At 41.3% G+C, this 10,153-nt stretch overlaps 1 protein-coding gene across 2 annotated transcripts in view; it reads left to right on the top strand.

Moving 5' to 3' along the window:
* Positions 1 to 14: 14 nt before the first annotated feature.
* The window catches only part of RALBP1 (ralA binding protein 1), a 32,908-nt gene continuing 22,769 nt past the window's right edge, over positions 15 to 10,153 (top strand). Inside the window, exon 1 of one of the 2 annotated variants that reach the window (XM_064433710.1) lies at positions 15 to 192. The gene's annotated coding sequence lies outside the window, so the exon portion shown is untranslated. Of the gene's footprint in view, positions 241 to 10,153 lie in introns of both variants that reach the window. The other variant, XM_064433719.1, reaches the window with a different exon arrangement.

Here is a 10,153-nt window from a genome sequence, read left to right as displayed (position 1 = left end):
ACCTCCCCGCCCTCGCGGCCGCGCGGAGCGAGGCAGCGGCGCGTGCGCGGTGGCGTGAGCTCGCGCCGCTCCCCGCCCGTCCCTGCGAGCGCCGGGCGGCGGCGGCGGCGGGATGGGGCGCGAGGCGGGGCGTGCCCGCCGCGCGTGAGGCCGAGGTGGAGCCGCTGCGAGGGCGAGCAGGACCCCCCGACGGTCAGTGCGGGAGCGCGGGGGCGGGCGGCCGGTCCGGCCCGACACCCGGTGAGGGCCGCGGGGCCGTTCCGGGTCCGGGCAGGGGCGGAGGAAGGAGGTGGGGGGGGCGCACAACTGGCGGCGCGAGGCGCCACCGCCCCGCGGCGCGCGCGGCTGCCGGGTGGGGGAGGGGCCGGCGCGAGCTGCCTGAGCGGGAGGGGCGGGGCCTGGGGAGGCTCCGCCCATTTTCCCTCGGGTCGCTGCTCGCCCTCCCTCGCTCCCTGTCCGCTGCCTTCCCGGCCTCCTTCCTTCCCTCTCTCCTTTCTTTCCTTGCTTCTTTCCTTGCTTCTTTCCTTCCCTGCCTTTCCTCCCTCCCCTCCGTGCCCCGCTCGGGCGGGTGTCCGGCCCGTGTGCGACACTTACGGGCCGTGCTGTCCCCGCTGCCCTTAGGGCTCCTTGTGCGCCCTGTTTCCGTTTGCTCCCTTTGGGTCGTGCGGGGTTCGCTGCTGCTCAGTCTGGGCTGTGGGTTGGCTCTTTGCAAGGTCGTTTTTGGTTTGATTTTTTTTTTTTTTTTTTCTGTGGGGAGGGAGAAGTCAGGGATTTTTATTCTTCTACCTTCACCTAGAGGTCTCATCTGAAAACCCAGAAAATTTACTGTTACTTTAATTTTTCTGCACCTAGTGTGATTAGCAGGTGGTGAGGATGTCTTGTTTCCTACCTGAGAGTGTTGTTTAGAAAATGTGTGTTACTGTTCCTCATATAATGACAGAATGGTTTGGAAGGCACCTCAGAGACCATCTAGTTCCAACCCTTCTGCCAGGATCAGGGACACCTCTCATTAGACCAGGTTGCTAAGAGCCCCATCCCAGATGGCCTCGAACACTTCCAAGGATAAGTTAGTGGGTGATGTATGAGCAAATGAATCTTATTTTTAAGTGCTAACAGATGTTCAAACAAGTGACAAAGAAAATGCCAGCAATCCACACCGAAAGTATCTGTTAATGGGAATGGTGTGGTTTGGTTTTCCTCCACCCCAATGTCCCTAAGGTTAATGACAATTGTTGACAGAAAATAATAATTTAAAAAACTAGGCTAAGGTCTTTTTGCCAGTGGCATTAACCAGGATGATTCGTGCAAGTCCCTTGTTTCAGCACAGCAAAACAGCCCTAACTGTGCCCTTAAACAGGTCTCTGATCTGGAAACATCTTGAGGTGCTTGCCATGAGTGCTGGGCACTGCCATAACATAACACCCACCCTGTCAGGGCTGGTGTTGGATATGATGCGGGATGGTAGTGGATGTAAATTTATTAATGAGCTTGCAGGGGAATGGTAGAGGAATCCCTTAGATCCCTTAGATTTAGGTTTTGTTGTTACTTGAGGTGTTGCATACAGCTTGTGGTGAATGGTGCTGTGCTTCAGTTCATTTCAGCTCAGTCTGGGTATAACCACTACTGTCAGTGTGACAAGCTCTTGGGGGGCTCTTTTCTACAGAGAAATAAAAAAGCCCTTCCAAACTGTTGTTATTTTGAACATTTAGTACTTCTGAGTGTGTGAAATTTATTAACCCTTTTGCTGTGATGTTCTAGCTAACTATATCAAGAAAGAATAGAGTGTCTATTATGTTGAAGTCGGGAACTTTACATTCTCTGTCCTATGGATCTCATTTTTTAGTTTGGAGAAAGAGTTTTCTTTAGTCTTCCCACATCTGAAATGCCTTAATACTCCATGTGCAACTTTGGCATTGTTCTGTCTTAGTTCAAGTGTATTCAGGGTAGGAGGGCATATTCTGTAGTTTGGGTTGGTGGGGCTTTTCCCCAAAGTAAGGATTTCACAGTGAAATCACTGGTGTGATTGTAGTTATGTGGGGAAGAAAGTTATTTTCTGTAGGGTAAATTATTTCCATTTCTGTATGTGCATGTCTACGCTGCAATATATTGTCCTAAATTGCAATAACTGAATTCCTGCTTCAGAGCTGCACAGCTCGGTTCTGTGATGTCCTTAAAGCAAAGCTGACGTCCACAAGAACTCTTTAGGGTTCTCATCTCCACTGCACTCTTCAGGCACTCTTCCCAGTAAGTTTTAGCTGTATTTTCTGACAGAAAAGGTTTGATATTTCCTGAGTAAACACTGATGTGTCTTATGGACAGTTCTTGGATTCATATGGAAGATGCTGCTGTTCAGCAATAAATACCACAAATGCTAATTTACTTTCCTTCTGTAAAGATTGGTGTCACGTAGCTAACCTCAAAATGCCAAAATATAGTATGCTATTTACCTTCAGGTTATAGTAGTTGCATAATCTACCAAGCTTGTGTCTGAACTAATGTATCTGATTGTGTTGAGTCAGTGAGTGATTTGCTACCCCTACAACTAGCCATGGTTTGCTATGTGCATGGTTTGCTATCCTTCATCAACTCCTTCTGCTGTTCCCCAGAGCCTCATGGATTGTAGTTTTCAAATTGTTGCTCAGTAAAAAAAAAAGAAAGAATGTCAAATGGGCCCACAGTTGGGCTGGAAGTACCTTATGGAGTAGGAAGTTTTACTTAGGCTGCATCCCCAGAGGTGGTGGTGTTGAGGGGTGACTGCTGTCCAGATAAGGTTTACCTCTTCTGCTTGCCATGGCCAAAACCAGAAGGGTAAGGATGCAGGCTGGGTTTAGAAAGAGGAAGGGTATGACTCCATTCCTGTCCATACTTAGCCTTCTCATCCCAACCATCCCTCACCCTTTGGGCTTCACATCAGGGAATACAAACTTGGTTGAAGGTGTGGAGGCATAGTAGAGTGAAACAGACTTTGATGGTGGCAGCAACAGCAGGTCTGCAAAGCTGAATAGCAGCAGGGATCCAGTGCTCCTTGCTTCCAGTTTTTCTTTAGGCTGCAGTAAAAACTGGGGAGTGACAGCTCACTTGGGGCAGCTGCTGGGAAGTTGGGGATTTGTATGGTATTATCCAAGTAAGGAGTGATGATCCAGTAAGTTGGCTCACACAGTAAGTTGCCTCAAATATGTCCAAAGAATTTCTAGTTTATTCTGTCCTGTTACTAGCAGAAAATGTACTAGGAAAAAATTATTTAGGTTTCATCAGTAAAGTGCTGTGACAATTTTGAACTAGTAGGGAAGAATTTGTGAAAAAGATAAATATGAGGTACAGTGACTTCAGTGGATGATAAGAAGGTAAAAACAACACTTAATACCTTAATGAAGTATGTCTGACCAAAAATATTTGGAATTTGTAATGGGTCCTTAGTGGTTTTTTATTATTATCTGTGCATTAAAAAAACACAGAAAGCATCTCTTTTTCTTATCTAATAATGAGTTCCACATATACATCAGAGACCTAGATTTGCAAATTCAAAGCCATGAGATCACAGCATTTAGAGCAATCAGTTCACCACCTACAAGCAGTATTTCCTTTGATAACTAATTAAGGTGTGTTTAAATAGAGAACATGATTTGGTATTTTTTCCATGTCTAGTTCCTGTGATGCTCAATAAACAAAAGTACAGATAATGAAGATGTCCTAGTTTCTTCCAGAAGCAGCTTGGTGTAGGATCCTTCCTAAAAAATAGCAACTAATTATTTACTAACCATGTAATTTTATAATAATAAAGAAAAAGTGCTTGCCAGATGCTAAAACAGTAATAATATAAATCAGTAAATACAGTGAATTGTTAATGTGTGTTAATAGTAATGTGATATTTAGCCCAGTTTAAAAAAAATATAGAGAAAATATATTTTAAATATGCAAATTTAGTATTGTTTTCTACAGAAATAGGAAATAGTGCAGAATAAAATAATGCAATTATTTTGATATAATACTGATAATTGAAGAATATGATGTAAGTCACTTCATCTATCCTTAGGTATGCCCTTAATTGCTAATAGCTTGCTGTCTGTCCATTTGTTGTAAGTGCTGGGAAGGTAGGCACAAACACAGACCTTATGCAATCAATGCAAAGAGAAGATTTCTTTAAAAGAAGGATTATGATCCTTGGTGGTACACATTAATTTATGGTGTGACCTTGTAGGTGATCCCTGCCTTGCTTCCGTCCAGGCTGTGTCTTCGCTGGCGGAAGGGGGAATGGTCAATGATCCGAGCCAGCTGCAGCTGACAGGAGCGCAGCGCGGGGCAGGCCCTGGGTGCAGGGGCACGGATGCCCTGTTTTGGCTGCTGGGGGCTATGCTTTTCATAGGGAGAGGTCCACCCTTAGTGCTGTGGAGGGGTCAGCTTCCCACACAGTGGGAGCAGATTCTCATATCCACTCTGCCATCTTTATTCTCTTTCTCGCCCACAAGGAACAGAGCTTTTTTAGACTGGCTATTCTGGTCTCTGGAGGCACACAAGGAAAGCAAGGGATGAGTGATGGCTGTTTGCATGAGGTGGGAACAGCCAGATGGTTGCTGCAGAGGAAGAAAGAGGAGTAGTGCTGGGTGGTAAGGTTTGACATTCCAAATCAGAATGCAGGGTTGGACAACTCTGAAATTTATTTTAAGGAAAATAAATTTAGTTTCATGTTCGTTGTTTTGTACATTTCTTAGCAGTGACTAATTCTTGAGTCAATTCCAATAGTTATGTATAGATCAAATGTATTTTTGTACATTTTTGTCTTCTCTAGTATGAAAATTTCACAGGTTTCTGTTATCTAGGTGAAGGCAGCTCATGAAGTTTTCTTCCTGTTTCACAGTTCAGTAGGATCTCTGGGGTTTTCCAGTTACTAAAAGACAAGACATCTGGCAGAAAGGAGCTCTTGGAACTGATCATAGGACTCTACTACCAGAGCTCAAAGAATGATTTTTGAAAACACAACATATGATGATAATTGTTAACTCGACACTAGTGGAAAAAATGCAGCTGCTCTATCTCATAAAATAATAAGTAAGAAAATTTCCAGGGTATTATTCTCTTTAAAATCATATCTAACTCATAAAATAGAACTATGAGTTTGAAGCTATAATTTAATGTTTATCCTCTAATGGCTTTTGTGAAATTTAACATTTAGCTTACCCTGGTGGTGAAGTTTGTTGCTACTTTAACAATTCTAGCCTGCCCTGTTGTGTTTTGTAAATACAAGGATCAGCAGTCAGGTGCAGAATTTTTCTGGATGTTGCCATGAAAATAAACTTTCAGTGAGTTTTATTAGCATGAATTAAATTGAGTGCTAAATGTAAATTCTGGTGCTAAACATGCCAGCAATTAAACTCTCTCATTTTATTGTAGTAGTAGTGGTTTTCTGCCATGAGTACTGTGGAAATTCATAATTCTCAGTTACTGTTTTCCTACATCCTATATACTTCTTTTGCATACTTAATACTGAGTATATTAATGTAGTGTATAATTACTGATAGAAGGTAATTAAGTTGACAGATATTTACTATATCCGTACTACTCCAGTGGATTTTAATGTTGTGAACCAAATGCTGTATATAAAAGTGTAATGCTAATGTGTACACACCCAAACCCAAAATACCTTTTTTTTTTAAACTGGATTCAAAGAAGAGTGTAATTTCCTTTCTGAGTTTCAGCTCTGGTGGCTTCAAAGGAGATGCCATTCTTTTAAGACAGCCTAAAGAGCTTCTCATATTTTATGGGATATTTTTAATTGATTGAATGGACTAAAACCTTTGTGGGGGGGAAATACCAAGTGATTGAACAGATTTACTCAGAAACCCCTTGGATTATTTCAGTCCAGTGGTTTGGACTGAAAAAAAAGAAAGCTTTTCTTGTTCTTTAGGTGTTTTAATCTTGACAAATTCTCTTAAGTTTTCTCCGTCCTGGCCACTTGCTAATTCTAGGTGTAGAGATCTTTCACAGGTCATGCTTCTGAAGTTTTCATCCTGAAATTTGAGGTTGCAGTTCTCCAAAATTCATGTGGTGTGTACCACTGGGGAGCAGATACGTTTTAAGCAGTCAGGTTTTGAAACATTATTGGAGGAAACAAATTTCAACTTTGCAGCTGAAAGAGGAAGTGAGGAACCTGTGAAGTTCTTTGCTGGTTCAGTATATTAGTGTGACTGATATACCAGGATGTATATTTAAATGCGTGTTCCTTCACAAAGATAAATAAGAACTAATTTTCTGGCAATGGCTTTCACAAATGTAACCTTTGAATATGTCAGAACCTGTATACACCCCCAAAAGCAGTGGAGAAGGCACATCAGTTTTACCTACATCATTCATTTTGTGTGCTAAAATTTATGATATTTTATTTGGTCTGTTATCAAATTTCTTTGCAGTTTTCTATGGGCTTCTATTGGTTGCTTATTTTTGATAAATCCTTTAGGTAGTTAGGTTATAATGGTATTTCAAACTTGAAAGACATCTAAAAGATACGCAAACATGTAAAAGAAGTTTGCAGTTAGTGTGTATCATTAGTCAGTTGTTGGTGGGTTTCTTACATTTGGTAGGTTTTAGTACTTATGTGCAAGGATTTCACCACTCTTAAAATTGCCTTACACTGATGGAGGCAGTTTATCTTCTTTTGAGGGAGGGATAGGACAAAGGCATCTTTGGTCTTGTGTGTATTGGGGCTTCCATTAAACTATCTGCTCTCATTTTGATTAAAGCAGCATGACTTGTGTTTAGACAAGGCAACACAACAGATTTGGGAATGGCAATCAGGATTTGTTTGGTCCTGTGCTACCAAATACTATACTAATACTAATTTCCTCCATCTCTAAGCATACAGTTACAGTATTTTTAATGTTGTATGTTATTATTCAGTTAATTTTTATTATATTTGACAAGTAGGTTGAAAACATCAATCAGTGAATTTCTTAAGGTGTGGGGGTTTTTTTTGTGATATTCTCAAGACGTAGGATTGCTGAAAATTGCTGCAGTAGATGCTACAAACTGAGCTAAATGAAACCTGTTTTAGAAAGTACATGTGAATTTAATTTTAAATTCTAAGGATGTTTATACATTTTTCTAGAAGGCAGGTGTTTGATATAAGCTTTCTTCTAAGGCTGACTAGGTAAATTGGCATGGAGGACAAGGCAAATACTGTGAACTTGTGTGTCCTGCTGCTGTCCCAGTAATTGGCATTTTAATGGATGACAGATTCCTGCTTTCTCTGCAGAGACCAGCAGCTGCCCCATGGTGGGTGGTGCCACACCTTGCCTTTCATGTATTTCTGAATGTCTTCTGTGTTCACATGCGTGACATTTTGCAACATCTCAGCCCTGGAGGTGGTGATGTTAATCATAATTAATAATCTGCTGAGCCGGTAAATATTTAAATTGACTTTCCCCTTGGCTATTGAGTGAATCTGGGGCAGACATGGAAAACAGAACTTGTTAATCCCATGTCTACATATGGTACTGAAAAAAACCCCTAAAAATTCAGAAATTTGCTGAAAGGCTAAATCCTTCATGTGGTGTTGATGAAGAGTTGTCACTGGCATTAATGGGAATATGCCTGGGAAGAAGAGATGGTGTAGCCCTACTCTTGTACGGAAACGTAACATACCATGCTAAATTTTATTTATTTTTTTAATATATAACGTGAGTTTGAAAGACATTGACATCAATTCCCCGCAGGTTCCTGCTGCAGACATAACATGGATCAGGAAAACAATTATTTTGTTGGCATGTCTCAAAACAGATCTCAAAATAAAACAAGCTACATCAGAAAAAACGTTTTGGTGGGTAGAACTGCATCTACAATAAGGCTGTACTAAAAACTGCGTTGGGAGCACAGAAATGTTGCATGTCAATCCATTATTGTTAAGTTGGGAAAATGTTTGTGTGCAGCCCAGTCTCAGTCTGTGCTTGATTTTACTCAAATTTGGCTTAATAAAGCAACCAGTGAAGGCTGATTTCCAGGTCAATAGCCATTGATGCTAGCTTGATAGTAAACAAAACTCTTAAGCCAAAAGCAAAGGTGATAAACATAGACAGACTAAAAATAATCAACTGATAGGCACAGTTATTAAATAATCACTAAAAATAAACACTGTTTCTGAATCAAAGTCTTCTTTTACTTTTCCTTTCTGCTGTTCTGGTAGAATGGTTTTACCTCAACCACCATAGTTCCATTTAATATTCACTAGAAGCTGAACATGTTTTGCCATTGTTGCACTGGAACATGCGGGGTTTTAAACATGAAAAGAATCATACATGGAAATTGATCATCTGTGTTGTGTATCACACTATGAAGAGGTCCAAGCAAAGCTGTTCTTTGCTTCCTCCTCTGCTACAGAGTTGTCAATTCAAGTGATATCCTGTAATTGATAGATCTTTTCATCTGTGTTCAATAGATGGTGGCAAAAATTCAATGTAAAGCATAAGAAAGTTAATTTTCACAGTTCAAGCCCTAAAGGTTTGTGCACCATTAATATACTTTCAGAAATTGCTCCTTTCTGGGTATGATAAGGCCACAGAATTGAATATTCTTTGCCTTTGGTAAGGTAAACTGGATTGTTTGTACTGACCTCCCAGTTAAAGGATTATGAAGTGACTTCTGCAAAGTTTGCTGTTTGAAAATTCTACGAATAAAATAGTGATCACAATTCACCCAATTCAGTGAAGAAGAATGATCCTTCTAAACGATTTTTTTCCTATGTCCAGTCTGAAAGATGATAGCTGAATAGTGGATAAAAAGCCACACTGGCTGGACTCAATGTGCAGTTCTCCGTGCAGCCCCCGTGCTCTGCCATTCCCTCTATGTGTTAAGCAGGTTTATGCAGTCACCACAGCATGGCAAGGCTCTCTGTGGCATTCTGTGTTTGAGGGTGGCAGCAGGTGGCACTCAAAGGACAAACCAGCAGACACACCAGTGAAGTGATGTTGGTAGAGGGGCACACGCCATCCTGGTTTCCTTGTAATTGGCACAGTACGGTGATGCAGCAGCAGTGGCACCTGCCTACACATGCCAGCTGAGTGTGTTCCCAAGGGTTCCAGAGATCCTGAACTCTGCTGCTGGCAGGAGCCTCACAACCCCTTACTGCCTCTCCACTGCTGCTGTTGAATTTGCCAGGTGAATTACTGCTGTTAGAGAAAAGCCAGTGCATTATAGTGCGCATTTCTGGTGTGACGGCATTCCCAGATTTGTTGCCACTGTTAAATCCAAAGCAAAGAATCTTTGGTAATTGCTGTTTACCCTTTCCATTTCTAGTATGTTAGCTTGTGTTTGCTAAGACTCTCTTTAAAAAAACCCCACAAAACCCAAAAATAGAGGTTTTATAGGCTTAATTGTTTTTTACTTGGTGTTTGAACTGAGTGTGTGGAGCTCTGGCCTCTCTGGAAAACTAGATTCTGTTCTCTGTTTGATCTGTCACAGGTAGTCTGCAGATGCTGTTGAAAGAACAGCAAAAATGCTTAAAACTCCTGTAAAATATTTTATGCTAAATCCATTGGTTTTTATTCTGCTTCATTTTGCATTTTTTACTCCGAATAGCACTTGCTTTTTAAATGTCATTTGTAGTACATTCAGCTCAACCAGTCATGGGTTTAGGATGTATGGTTTTTTCCCCTGACTCCACTAAATTGACAGCTGTTCTCAAGCTGGCTGCATTCAGGTACTGGAGTGTGACTGAGCAATGCTGTAGTTCAAATCTCTGATCAGGGGAATTTGTCATTAAAGAGATCCAGCCCAGGAACTGATTAAAGTATAACAATTAGTATTAGTTTGCAATATCATAATCTCTGTACAACTTTCTGCAGACCTTTGGGGACTAGACTACTCTTTGAAGGGCTTGTCAGAAAATGTGAATTGTAAAAAGACTTGGATACAGTTTCAAGGGCAGACAAAACTCATGGTGATACTCTGTGTATAGTGATTGTTAAGAAAGTAAACTGCACACCTTTTGTTGTATTTTTCTGCCTTCCTTTGTTAAGTAGTAAAAGTAAAACTTTCTGTTTTCTTGGTGGTACAAGTGGGAATTTGGAGACAAACTGGGACAAGAGAGAAGGGGCAGGATTGTCACACCAGGAATCATTCTAAAGCCAGTCTAAGCAATAATGGATATTACATATGTTGCACAGTA

Source organism: Passer domesticus, chromosome 1 (assembly GCF_036417665.1).
Source record: "Passer domesticus isolate bPasDom1 chromosome 1, bPasDom1.hap1, whole genome shotgun sequence".
Classification (NCBI taxonomy): domain Eukaryota; kingdom Metazoa; phylum Chordata; class Aves; order Passeriformes; family Passeridae; genus Passer; species Passer domesticus.
This window is presented reverse-complemented; position numbering and strand designations above follow the sequence as displayed.